The sequence below is a fragment of the Hesperophylax consimilis genome, chromosome 27 (genome assembly GCF_061612785.1).
Source record: "Hesperophylax consimilis isolate HC1 chromosome 27, BYU_Hcon_1.0, whole genome shotgun sequence".
Lineage (NCBI taxonomy): Eukaryota > Metazoa > Arthropoda > Insecta > Trichoptera > Limnephilidae > Hesperophylax > Hesperophylax consimilis.
This window is the reverse complement of record NC_142862.1, coordinates 19,511,115-19,525,167: the sequence shown is the minus strand read 5'-3', so window position 1 is coordinate 19,525,167 and position 14,053 is coordinate 19,511,115. Positions and strand designations below refer to the sequence as shown.

General features: G+C 34.1%; 1 protein-coding gene across 3 annotated transcripts in view; it reads right to left on the bottom strand.

Moving 5' to 3' along the window:
• LOC149410716 (synaptic vesicle glycoprotein 2B-like) overlaps nt 1-14,053 on the bottom strand; it is a 56,187-nt gene that overhangs the window by 36,629 nt on the left and 5,505 nt on the right. For 2 of the 3 annotated variants that reach the window (XM_089648438.1, XM_089648440.1), the window contains exon 1: nt 4,269-4,502. The exons of the other annotated variant lie outside the window; for it this stretch is intronic. The gene's annotated coding sequence lies outside the window, so the exon portion shown is untranslated. Of the gene's footprint in view, nt 1-4,268; nt 4,503-14,053 lie in introns of those variants that run through there. 3 annotated transcript variants of the gene reach the window in all.

The following is a 14,053-nucleotide window of genomic DNA, read 5'->3' as shown; positions in this document are numbered from 1 at the left end:
ACATTTTAACAACGTACACCATAACATGAAACAACTACTGTATTTATATAGATGATCACTGCTTTGAAGCTGACTCAGAACTAAGCATGTCAGAGGAAACAAAGCATGTAGTATCCTGCAAACTTAGTGATGAGGCAGATAGTAATTTTCATGTTCTGTCTTGTTCTTGTTGCAGATACATCATTTCCATGTAGTGACTTCTTTCTAGGACTGTTTCTTTGATATTAGTCCATTCATTCAACCTATATTACTAGCTATATACCTAAACTATAACTTGCCCAATTACCAACTAAAAATAGATATAAAAAAAATCACAAAAAGTTTGAAAAAAGTTTGAAATGGATTTTATTTATTTTTGTATCTAGATTTAAAAAAACCTAGAACAATCCTGTATGATAAAGATTTCTTATTTTAAAAACGTTTCTACACTGTGAAGCACACAAAATACCAGGAGTTTTATTTTTTTAGGTTGTACTATGTTTATTGTAGATAAGAATAAAAAAAAATTACAAAAAGTTTGAAAAAAGTTTAAAATGGATTTTATTTATTGAAGCAAGTAAAATGCCATGAATTTTATTTTTGTATGTGATTCTATGCTATTTGTAGATATGAATAAAAAAAAAAATTACTTCATTAACACTGTACCTTCCCGAGATATTGCTTTTTTGTAAAGTACCTTTTCCGTCCCAAAAATTACTTAAAAAATTACTTTTGGTAATTTTTTAAAGTCAAGTAGATAAATGTAAAGGTTTTATTTTTTTTTTCTGCAATCAGCATAGTTTTCTTGATAATATTGAAAATTTTCATTGCATTTGCACTATAAATGACAAAGATACAATTTTTTTTCATTGAAGGTACAAGCTCTTCCGGAGTGCTCGGAATATGTAAAAACGCTTATTTTGCCCAAACTTCAACTGCCCATAAAAAAAAAACGAGTTGAGGTAGGAAGGTAAAATTTGGTATATTTTCTTATCTATATGGAAGGATTAAAAATTTAAAGTTTCATCAAAATCTGAGATGGTGGGTGACATGGCCTGGATGATTTGGTGCGGATTGACCCATAGTGAATTGGTAATTAGAAAAGAAATAATTATTAAAATATGATTTAATCACACATGACAAACCAACAGTCATTCGCGGGCAAATTGGATATAAAGTAATAGTTCTATAATAAAGCACACAACTTTAAGCTTGGAAGCTTGCTGCTTTGAGTTTGGAGCTTTGAGCTTGGAGCTTTAAGCTTAGAGCTTTAACCTCTCAGACAAAGACTTTTATTTACTATGTGTTCCTTTGAGAACTGTCAAAACGTGATAATTTTTGTGTTATTTACGAGTTTTGCTAAAAGCTTCACAACTCACGTTTTGGGAAACGTAGCCTCATTCTAAAAAATGTTTTGGAAAGATTATGAAATCCACTATTGCATTGTGTTGTTATACGTAAATATTTGCGTTTCTAAATATACATTTTATGAAAACGTCAAAAATATGTAAAAATCGCTTACCATTATTTCAAAGCCGTGAAAAATGTACTTTTTTCTGAGTATCATAAAGAAATAACACTTTATATATTGAAGAAATATAATTAGAAACTATTAGTCACCTCAAAATATTAACCGTACAAACTAAAATATTTTTAATAAATTATTTAGAAACGCAATAAATTATGAACGAACAAGATGACAGATTCAATCGGCTTAGATAATGCAACTCTACGTTCCATAGATACTCTTGAATACAGACGCGTAGCGTTATTCATTATCGATACTCTGTTTTTTAAATCATGGCAATCCGTATACTAGTGATGGAAATAAATCGATTTTTGTAAAATCTCGCGCGTTTACGTGAAAAGACGTTCTAATGTCGTGACCGCTATTATCATATTTACGCCTTTTGACGTTCTAATGTTCTGAGTGGTTAACTAATTAACTCCTATTTTAATGCACCTGCCCACCAGGTGCGCGTGGCCCAATGTAGTGGGATTTTATTGTAGAGTTTAGTACCATAGTAAAGGAAGCTTTTTATCCCCTCGTGGTTAATAAGTTTTGCTCTTTAATTAATTTAATAAAACACCAAAATCAAATTGTTACTAAGTGAAATTTATAATTAGAAAGCCGAACCCCTGTCACCAAAGTAGCGAACCACTTGGGGCAAGTAGGTGATGGTAATCCAATAAACGGTTCTCGGGGCGGTAGTCAGTTGTTTTTTAGGGCTTACACGGACATTAATAAAAACGTCACAGGTGCTTCAGACGGTTCTGGTGTGTTATTCACACGATAACAATGCATTCTGTCAACTTTTAGTGGCACTCAAGCAATCCCGACTTCTAGTATAACGTAGTGGAATCTGATTTAAATACGGGACATGAGGGATTACCCGTCATTTGACAACTTAATTTTAAAATATTGTCAGGTTATTCGTAACTGACCTGACTCAAGTATTTGATTCACTTGATCGGTCCATTGTCGTCGACATCGTTGTCCCCAGAATACAACCGAAGTCTTTCACAGAAAACCGCGCCAGAGATGCTTGCGAATAAACTCAAAAAATAAAAGCACACCGGTGACCGGCGGCCGTGCTACAGCCCATATTTTCCAGTACAACATGTACAATATCTCAGCATGCATGAAGGCATTTTGAAGCTATCACCGGAGACCTGTGCCCGGCGAGCTCTTGAAACAGACTGAAACCCGTGGTATCTCACAGCAGACAATTAACCTATGTTTGTGGCTATACCTTGAACGCCAATGTTAAAGCTCTATCTATAATACCTCAATGGTTTTACACAAATTTATAGTTGCAAACATATATACAGGATTTTCCAATAAGAGGTGTTATTTTGATATTCAATCGTAAAAGATCAATGGTTTCGTTGCTTGTGTGGCACGTAGCGCCGTCTTGTTGAAAGTAAACGCTGTCCAGATCAATACCATCCAATTCCGGCCACAAAAAATCATTAATCATCTCTCGATAGCGCAATCCATTCACCGTAACTGTTGCTCCAGCCTCATTTTCGAAAAAGTAAGGTCCAATGACTCCGCCGGACTATAAACTGCACCAAACAGTCACATGTTGAGGATAGAGAGGCTTTTCAACAATAACTCTTCGGTTTTCCGAGCCCCAGATGCGACAATTTTGCTTGTTGACGAAGCCACCGAGGTGGAAATGGGCCTCATCACTCAAGATGATTTGCATTTGATTCACTCAAGTGAATTTAATAATTTCAATGCATTTTTGAAGCGTGTATCGTTCTATTTTTATTAATGGCGTAGTTTCTACTTGTCAAATGTCAAAAAATGACAGCTTCAAAAGTAACAACTACCGAAATAGCGGGCTATTCAAAATAACACCTCTTATTGGAAAACCCTGTAGTTAAAAAAGATTGGTGTACGATATTCATAAAGAATTATCGGACAGCAATGCCTTAACCGGCGTAAAAGGTGGAACTACCATTCCCGCCTGAAGTGTGTTAGTTGGCCTAATCTGCCACAAAACAACATGAATAGTGCAAAAGCCTCTGCGTCTCACAGCTATATTTATTCATTTTATTGTAATTTGTACATCAAAGTTTACAAATTACTAGTTAATTATAACTTATATACTATATGTTCACAATGTGGCTCCTACAATACATTTTGAATCTATCAATTGGTCCAGACTTTAAAATTTCCCGCAGCTAAGATATTTAAAACACGCCTCTAATGAATTCTGCCTTCCTCCAGAAATTGTTGGATGGGCGAGCATATGGCCATGATTGGTGAATCCAGTGCAATGCATACCCACCTTCTTCTTTCCCATCCCTGTCCCTTCCCCCATTCAGCCTCACAACATACCATAGTCCCACTGGCACCAGGGACTCTTGTGCAGCATTCACATAAAAAATAATAAAAAAGGCGAAGGGAATCCTAGAAGGAAAGGTGTGCATGAACTAAGAAGACCACGAACGAAGTGTCCTGGTAAATGAGAAACCGCTAGAGTAGGTCTTTAATTACTGGACCGCTACAGTCAATAGAGTTTACAATGTTCACAAATAAATTTCATAGTGACCATTCTAACAGCAAGCCAATATTAAAAATTAATTTGTTTTTTCCTTTTACGCAAAAACAAAACAATATCAGTGCTCCTCGGTTCTATTTCCAATCGTATTGTCCGCAGATATCGACCTTTGTTCCTCCCTAAATGCGTCATATTCAACAAAATGCATCATTAATTCAACTATGTATAGCAATTCGTTGCATCTGCGACATTGTAAATAATAAAAACAAAACGCACCTTGACGAATTAGGTCACAAATCTGTGACCGAACACCAAATTGAAAAGATAACTCCGAGCTGTCAGGCGGCCCGGGAAAAATCTATTTTCCTCGCAAAACTACCGAACTAAGAACTTGTGTTGATTTAGAACCCGAATAATACATTTTTGCACAATTTTCCACGAATAACTAGTTGATAATAGTGTTCGAATGTTTATTAAAACGCACAAATTCACGAACGATGACCACCAAAGCAAAATTCGACAAATTGTGTGTTGCCATATGGACGGGGATGCTGAAGATGAAAAATTAAATCAAGTAGAGATTGAATCGGTAAGTACTTACTTACCAACATGCAATTTCGCGGGAGATTTAAATTTCAAGTTTTCAGACAAAAATGTTACCCTCTCTAATCTCTGCTAGGTAGTCCATAAAAATATTATGGAAAAAATAATTTAAAAAATACTAATACCGTATTTGTACAAAGGTGTGCAATCTTAAATGAATGAAAAGGTTTGTTAGTTCCGCCCTTGACCGCTTCGAAAAGTTTATAAACATGTGTTTTTGGTGGGAAAATACATTTATATTATATATTTGGTTCTTTATACAGTGTATGTAAATAAACCAAAGAAATATTATTATTAGACAAGTAAAATAATTTCAAATCTACCTGTTATTGACATTTTTTCTTCTTGAGTGACACTCACAAGAACCTCGAAAAGTTCGCATCGGATTAAGCTTCCACGAATTCCGTTAAACGAGCCACAAAATATTATCAAAAATGGTTTGATGAAGGTACACCACTTTAAAATGTAAAACAAGTTACAAATTCATCGAAAAGTAATTCACGTGGAAACAATGTACTTGTTCACACACTCCATTAGCGACATGTTGGGATTTCAGCTTAGATTTCCTCCGGGCTAATCCATTCCTGATTGTTTGAATTTCTCAAAATACTACTTCACAACAGTTGAAAGTGACATCACTTTGTTTTTATTTGTCATAATCAATGTTGGATTACTGAAATTTCTTCTTTATTTTTAATATTTCTCTGTAACTTTTAAGATAATCCTATAAAATAACCCTATCCCACCCGCGATTTTCTGTAATCTGACCCCGACGGCAAACTACAACGACTATAATGATAATTCACCCCCTCAGGTGTACCACCCCCTCTTGGTCTACACCCCCCTCTGGGTGTGTACCTCTCCTCTTGCCCCCCTCTCCACACCCCTAAACGGCATATGACCTTACCCACAGAAGCGAGCAACGAAATACCAAGTCAGTCGATACGACTACATTGACTTCATTATTATACGTACCTATTGTTGGGTTTAATAATGGTAGAGCGGAATAAAGGTAAAAGTCCGTTTTTTATCTTTTTTTAAAAGGGTATGGGAGTGAGGTCAAGGGATAGGTAGCGTAATTGTTACTCAATGACCACAATAATTATATATGGGTAGGTAAAGTCTGACAAATAACTATAGAGAAAAAGGGCACTGTAAGCGTTAAATTTGCTTTATGGCAACACCAAAAGTTAAAAAAATATAAACCACTAAAACAACGTCTCCATGACGAAACACATATTCCCTTACTAATAAACACGATTTAAATTTTAAAACACTGATATACAACTGTTTACCATACATTAATGGTTATTTATTAGTTGTATAGAGGGCGGTGGAGGCTCATGTTAAAGGAGGCCAAGGTTCGAAATGGGCTGTGGCGCCATTGAAGAAGAAGAAGAATTAGTTGTATACAATTTAAAACATGTTTATTATTTTTTATACCCTTTTTTGTGGCTAAGGAACTTAAGGACCGCAGGTTCCCAGGTGGGTGGCAGGTGTTAAGGTGTTCAGATTATTCAGATATTTAGTAGTATGCTTTCTGAAAGGAAATGATTCAACATCATCTTCCAAAATAAAATATTTGAATTTTTTGACCCTTTGTAAGCGAGATAAATGCACGGCAAGATTTTTTTGGTATTTTTGAAATGTTTGAACCATAAAAGACAATATTTGTCAATTATTAATTATTATTAAATAAATAATAGCTCTAAGCGCACGTTAAGCATGAAAAATAAAAACTTTCTAAAAGGGGAGTTGTACGTTTTTTTAGCCACGTCATAAACCCGTATTAACACCTCCCTTACGGTGTCCAAAAATTCTTCGTCCTACCATGAATATTTATGTATTGTAATTCCTTAATGCAATACATAAATGTATTGCGGAGGAATACCTAATATTTGAACTTTGTGTTTAGTATATTTAGAGAGATATTTTATTAATTAGAGACGATGTTCACTCATTTGACAGCACCGGTAAGGAAAGGTTGAACAACGAAATTACTGGTTTGTTAACCCGAAAGATACAGAGTAGGCCCCCATAACTTCATCATGGGGAACACCTACAGTACCTACCAAATCAAAAATGATATGTTTTTTGTTAAAAACTGACTTAGCGTCCAATTCCATCAAGCTTTTAGCTACCCACCTACCATACAATCTGTAGACCTAGCGCCATCCATTGTGATTTCAACAAAGTTCGTTGGCTAAGCTTACAATCAAATGTCAGCGGCTGTCATAAAGGTTGGCGGCTCAGCAATTTATACCCAACTACATAAATCACCTCTTCCCGTGGGTCGTATTTTGAAAGTATTCAAGACCAAAACCTACCCATAGTGTACTAGCGGTGTATAATTTCAGAAATACAAAAAAATAAATTCTTTAGAAAGTATGTTTGTTTTGTGCGTATACTTCCTACCCTCGATTAGAACACGCGTATTTTGAAATTATGCAAGGCCAAAACGCACCCATAGTGTACTAACGCTGTAATATGTGATTAACGAGGCTGCATTAATCAATTCTTAGGCCCCACAGACATATGAATATATAGACTAGAAATTAAAGGTGAGGGGTAAAATCAACTGTTGAAGAACGAAGGGGGTAAAGCTGACTGTGATTCGTCAATAAATCAATCTGACAGTATATAGGCATCTCGCATTATAATATCACCATTTAGTTCTTAAAAGTAAAATCTGCTTTTGAATGAATAGACATTTTTACATGGGAGCGCAAATTACTCGCCACGTTATGAACAAATTTGCGAAGTCCAAATTCGGCAAAAAAAAAATTTCTTCTATTTTCAGAGTCGAATATTTTGTTTACGTATTTAGTTAAGACACTTTTATAAGTTTTCATAATTTACTTCCCAGTAACAACGATGCGCACACTTGAGAATCGCTACATTCGACCAGATGTATCTCGATGTGATAGTATATGTTTCTACAACTGATTCATATTATACGACGTGAATAAGCTTAAAATTATGCTTACATATGGAATGTAATACGACAATTTGGTTTATTCTCTTTTTCACATCTATTTTTACAAGTTTTCATATCACAAGCCACTATTTTGCCGTGTTATTTCATAAAATGCCTCGACCATAGCTCGACGCTAGTTCGAACAAGAATGATGACGTCACATTCTCAAGATTCACGGGAAGCCATACGCGAGCCCAGCCGGCTCCAATGGAACCGGTATGGGGAGTGGGGAATAATACGCTTTTAATCACTTAGGGCAGGTCTACTAATATTCATATGTCTATGTTAGGCCCAGTTTTCGCAGAAATTCATGTGTGACAAAGTCATCAAATGGCTATTCAGCGCAATTTTGTTTTCTTGACAGTTGAAACGTTAAATGCCAATTCTAAGTACGGGTTTTTTCGCAGAATTCGAACAATTCATCAAATTTCAAAGATAATTTTCAAGTTCTGGGAAAGATTTTTTTAAGTTATGTTTTTATTTCAGTTCTGTCAAGCAATTAGCCAATAATGATATAATAACAGAACTTAAATAGGACTTTCACAGAATCCGAAAATGAATGTTGAAATTTGATGAATTGTTCAAATTCTCGTAAACAATCCGTCCTAAGATTGCTGCAGTTGTCCCTTTCGTCCATTTTACGGGTCGAGGCGTTTAGCGGGACAGAGATATAATCAGGGTGAAATACCAAAACGCTTCGAGTTTCACGCCAAAGTCCTAGCCTCAATGGGGACCTTTCAAGTGTGGAAAAAACAAAATGGCGCTGAATGGATGTCAATTTTATGACAATGTTACATTTGAAATTGTGCGAAACAACTGGCCCCTAGTACATTATTTGTATAAATAAATAAATTTAAAAAAAAAACAAATATGTAACATTTTCTACAGGTGTTCAGGTTTTTCATTTTGGCTAGAAATTATTTTATTTTATTTATTTACATTATAAACAGTCTTTTAAATATACATATTTGCCAATGTTAGAAGGGTTATATCATTGAAAAAAATCACGTCGATCGGTCGCTCCGTTGCGACGTGAAAGAAGGACAAACAAACAAACAAACACACTTTGGCATTTATAATACTAGTTTTGGGATTGCTGCGTAAAAACACAGACATAATTTCTAACACTGTGACAAACAATTTAGATTTGAATATATACGCGATTAATAGATTGCCTACGGACTTCTGCGTTCTAAAATTGTATACTTTCAAAATACGCTTCCGTAAACGGTATTGGTAAGAAAACAACAAAAACATCATGACAATCTAATAGCGTGATCAACTGAACAGAACATCAAAAGTGCTGTCTATTCCCACCGATTTGAAAAAAACCTTTTCTATTAGATTCGTTTCGAATTATTTCGATATTTCAAGAGAAAAAGTTTTGTCAATTTCAATGAAAAAATGAAAAAAATGACATTACTTGTCGCTTGTGGCACCACCAGGGTATCGATTCTTCAATCCAGGCCGTTCGTAATAGCCGTCGAAAGTACTAATTGGTCGGCATTATTCTTAGTCTTGTCGAAGGTACATACCTACGCCAAACGCCAAAGTCATTCCAATCGAACAAGGAGTGATTCGAACCACTCGTTGTTCGAGTGGAATGACTTCATCAAGAATCGAGTCCCTGGAACACGGAAAGCGATAGAAAATGTATTTATGTTAGGTTAATAGATATGCATTCTTATCAGCATTACATATCATTTTTTCAAATTACGCATTGATTACAACCTACGATTGAATCATTTTTGCAAGTTATGCTTTAAAACGTTAAGTTGAATTATTTATTTGCGCCCGTACATATGCAATATGAATATAAATCAATCGATCAATCGATATAAATGAATATAAATAGATCCTGTCATCCTGTTTTAGACTGGCCTAAAACAGGATCCATTCCTAGTTGGCTAGTCAAAGTTTCCGCATGTTTTATTGTATGATTTTTATGTGAAATAAATTTATTATTATTATTATTAAATAAATAGTTTTGTCCGTATAAAAAAGTACTATCGAGAAAGACATACAAATAAAATATTATACCGGTGATTCAATCCAATATCGTATTTGAATGCCTTTACAGAAAGAATCGAGTTTTTATGCCGACTGAACTATTCATATTGCGTAAAGGGAGAAAAATGTATCTTTAAATTATTTTTAATCATGGTTAAAAACGGGATTGCATCCCTTAACTAATAAATTAATAGGATTCCTGAATAATTTTTAGTAAATTACAAATACATATTAAATATACGATGTCGTAACACGTGTTCATGAAAATCACACCGATAGTATCGAAAGTTTCAAAAAAGTTTTGTAAAAAATAGTGAAAAATTAGACAATGTTCATTTTAAATATGTACATCCTTTTGAATTTCGGTTTTGTTTTCTTGATTGAATAAATAAATTAATTAATGAATAAAGCGGAATCTTGGAAGTGGAAATTAATCCACTTTCCTACATCCGGTCGAGCTGAAACTCGGTAAATAGGCTCGTTGTCGATAACAATGCATTCAATCAACTTGATATGTTTACGGATTCTAATACGTAATAGTAGAAGTCGTGATTTATTTCAGTACAGAAATTCTGGGACTCATTACAATATCAATATTCAACACTCAACAACAGTAAACTAAACCAGTCAGGAATTATTTCTGTCCACAAAATATTTTAAATAAAACTTAACACACTACTCTTGTGCCATTGTGTTCCAGTGTAAAAGTTGTGAATCTGCTCATTTCTTTGTGTCCTCAACAATAAAATAAAAGCCCGAAGTTTTCATAACAAATAATAATAACTTTACTTAAATTCAATATTTAATATTATTGTTACACCAAAGGCACCTGCATTAACCTGCATTTCCGCACGCCTTGTGACCGTAGTAGGTACTGATACCTACTCATTACTACCTGTAAGTGAACTTTATTCCAGACAGTAATCAGGGGAGTTCAACCTACTATAAATTTTTAATTTTTACAAACCTAAATCCGAACTCATCATGGATGCGCAGACATACATATCCCTTGCACAAGATGCCATCAATGCACTAACAAGTATTGTGATGGATCCCAATAATCCCAATTAATTTACAAAGGAGCATATTGCCAAAATAATGCCCAAAACTAATAATATCCTAGGGTCCATAGGCCAAATGGCTGCAAGAATGGCTACCCTAGAAGGCGAATTATCAGTGTACAAAAATATTCCTCCTGCTGTAACCACTACTAATTTGCAGACAAATAACATCTGTGATATTATTGCTGAGATGAATGATGAAAATTTAAGGGAAAAAAATATTATAATATGTAACTTCCCCGAAAGCAAAGCAATAACCCAGACTGATATTATGAAAGACGACACTGCCAGCATAAAAAAAAATCATTTTCGACCTGGACAACTCTACCAATTCTCTTGACCTGAAAGTTTACAGAATAGGGAAAAGGGATACTAATAAACCGAGGGGTGTAAAAGTCGAGTTCCCTGAATCTAAATGGCCGAAAATCCTACTCGGCAAAAAACACTCGCTGAAGAATAACATCCGCATGTACCCTGACCAATCAATTGCTCAAAGGAACTATCTAAATAATTTACGAATCGAACTAAAAAATAGGCAATCATCGGGTGAGCAAGACATTACAATCAAGTACATTAATAATCACCCAAAAATTGTAAAATTAAATCCAAAAAACTGACCCACAAACTAATAATATATTATCAAAATGTAAGAGGACTGAGAACGAAACTTCAAGAACTAAAATGTACATTACCAACGATGAATTACGAAATTTATGCCCTTACTGAAACATGGCTAAATGCTGACATAAACGATCAAGAACTGGGGCTTTTTGATCATTTCATTTACAGAAACGACAGATGTCAAAGTTCCAGCAATAAAACAAGAGGTGGCGACGTACTATTGTCAGTATCAATCAAAATGAATTCGAAGAAACTGAAATGCCTTCACAAACATCTTGAACAAGTGTTTGTAATGGTTTCCTTAAAAAATGAAAAACTTATAATCGGTTGCACATATATACCACCATCCTCCGGCCTGCAAACATATAAGGAGCACCACCTTGAAGTTGAAACTATACGAAGAAAATTCCCTGATGCTACATTTATTCTGATTGGTGACTACAACATTCCAAATATTGTATGGGACATTGAGAACATCGCGTCCTCGAGTCCGGACAGCATCAATCATGGCTCCCATGAAATTATAGAAATATCGAACTTTTTAAATCTGCATCAGAAAAACCATGTGTACAACATCAATTCTCGTCTTCTCGATCTTGTCTTTACAAATTATTCTAGTGTTAATGTGTATGCCTCTGATGAAATGATTCTTCCATTCGATAAATACCACCCCCTCTAATAATTAATTACCTCAATACTTATGTTATGATAATTGAACCCACGATTGACAAGCGTAATTTTGAAAAAGCAGATTACCCAAAGATTATAGAATTTTTATCTACTTAGAATTGGGCTTATGATCTCACTTGTAAAAGCTCAAGTTTAAATGAGGCCTTAGAATACTTTTACAATGTAATTTATCAAGCAATCGATAGCTTTGTACCCCTGCAAAAATATTACACTTCTAAATTCCCTAAATGGTTCGATTCTGAACTAATTAATCTAACGTACGATAAAAAAAATGCCCACAAACTTTATAAAATGAATAGAACGCTAAATAATTATATCGCATTCTCCATTCTGCGTAAAGATTGTACTAGGAAATCGAAAGTATGTTTCAAGAAATACACCAACAATGTTGAAAATTCTATTTTAATAAATATTCATAAATTTTGGAATTACGCTAACTCCTTTCGGAAAAATAACGAACAAAAAGGGAAAAAATAATGTTTTACGGGAAAAAAGTGGGTCATAACAAAAACGATATTGTAAATTTATTTGCAGATTTCTTCAAGAGTGTATATGTTGAAGACAATGACAACATATTATCTGATAAACCCCAATTTACCGAAAGCTCACTCAACTTGCATAACATCCATGTGGTAGTAAATGATGTTGTGACTTTTATCAAACAGATATGATTCCCTCAATATTACTTAAAAACTGTATTCATGTTCTAGCTCTTCCTATTACTATAATTTTCAATTTATCCTTATCTACATGCTCCTGAAATTTGGAAAAGTAGCTTTATAACACCTATTTTTAAAAAAGGAGATAAATGTCAAATTGAAAATTATAGATCCATATGTATTATGTCATCACTACCTAAACTTTTAGAAAAGATTATATTAAGTAAAATTATGCATCAAATTAAACCAATTATATCAACATTTCAACATGGTTTTATGCCAGACAGATCTACGTCATCTAACTTATTGCTTTACGAAAATTTTATTTCTAATGCACTGTCCAAGGGTCTTCAAGTTGAAACAATTTATACTGACTTTAGCAAAGCCTTTGATACTGTTTCTCATCGCATTTTATTGGAAAAATTAGAACACTTGGGAATAAGCGGCAACTTTCTCGAATGGCTTAGAAGTTACTTATCATACAGAAAATTATCTGTAAAAATTACCTCCACAACTTCTTACACTTTTTTTGCCTTAAGTGGGGTCCCCCAAGGTTCCCACCTCGGACCAATTCTTTTCCTACTATTTATTAATGACATTTCACAAATTTTCGATAATATTCACTTTCTTCTATTCGCCGACGATCTAAAAATGTTTAAATCGATCGGTAATTCTTCTGATTGTTTAACTCTACAAATGAACTTAAATAAACTTTATGAATGGTGCATCGTAAACAAATTACATCTTAATATCAATAAATGCCAAACGATCAGTTTCCATAGATCTCAAACCCCTTTATTATTCGACTACTCAATTAACAATGCCAATCTAACAAGAGTCTTTGAATTCAATAACCTTGGAGTTATCTTTGACTCCAAATTACGCTTCTTGAATCACATTAATAGCATTACCAGTAAGGGATTACAAATGCTTGGATTTATTCTCAGAATCGATTAACATAAAAAATATAAAATTACTATACACGTCTCTGGTTAGAAGTCAGGTTGAATACAATTCAACCATTTGGTGTCCTCATTTCAACTCTCATTGTTTACAAATTGAAAAAATTCAAAATAAATTTTTACGTTTTATTAATTACAAAATTGGTATTCCTATTATTGAAATCAATTATGTCAATTTACGCAGTAAACTTAACTTATCGAAATTATCTGAAAGGCGAAAAATATTTGATCTCCTTTTATTATATAAAATTGTTCATTCAAGGTTAGACTGCCCTGACACTATAAATTTGCCATCTTTACACATACCTCCAAAATATACTAGACGGAATATTTTATTCTAAAACAATAACTTCGCTACGAATTCTGTGTTAGAAAGAATACATAGGTTGGGCAATGAACTAAGAGCGGGAGCACACAGAGAGCGGTCAGGAGTTCCGAGTTCCGAGTTCCGCGTTCGGCGTTCATTAGGCTAGCTTTA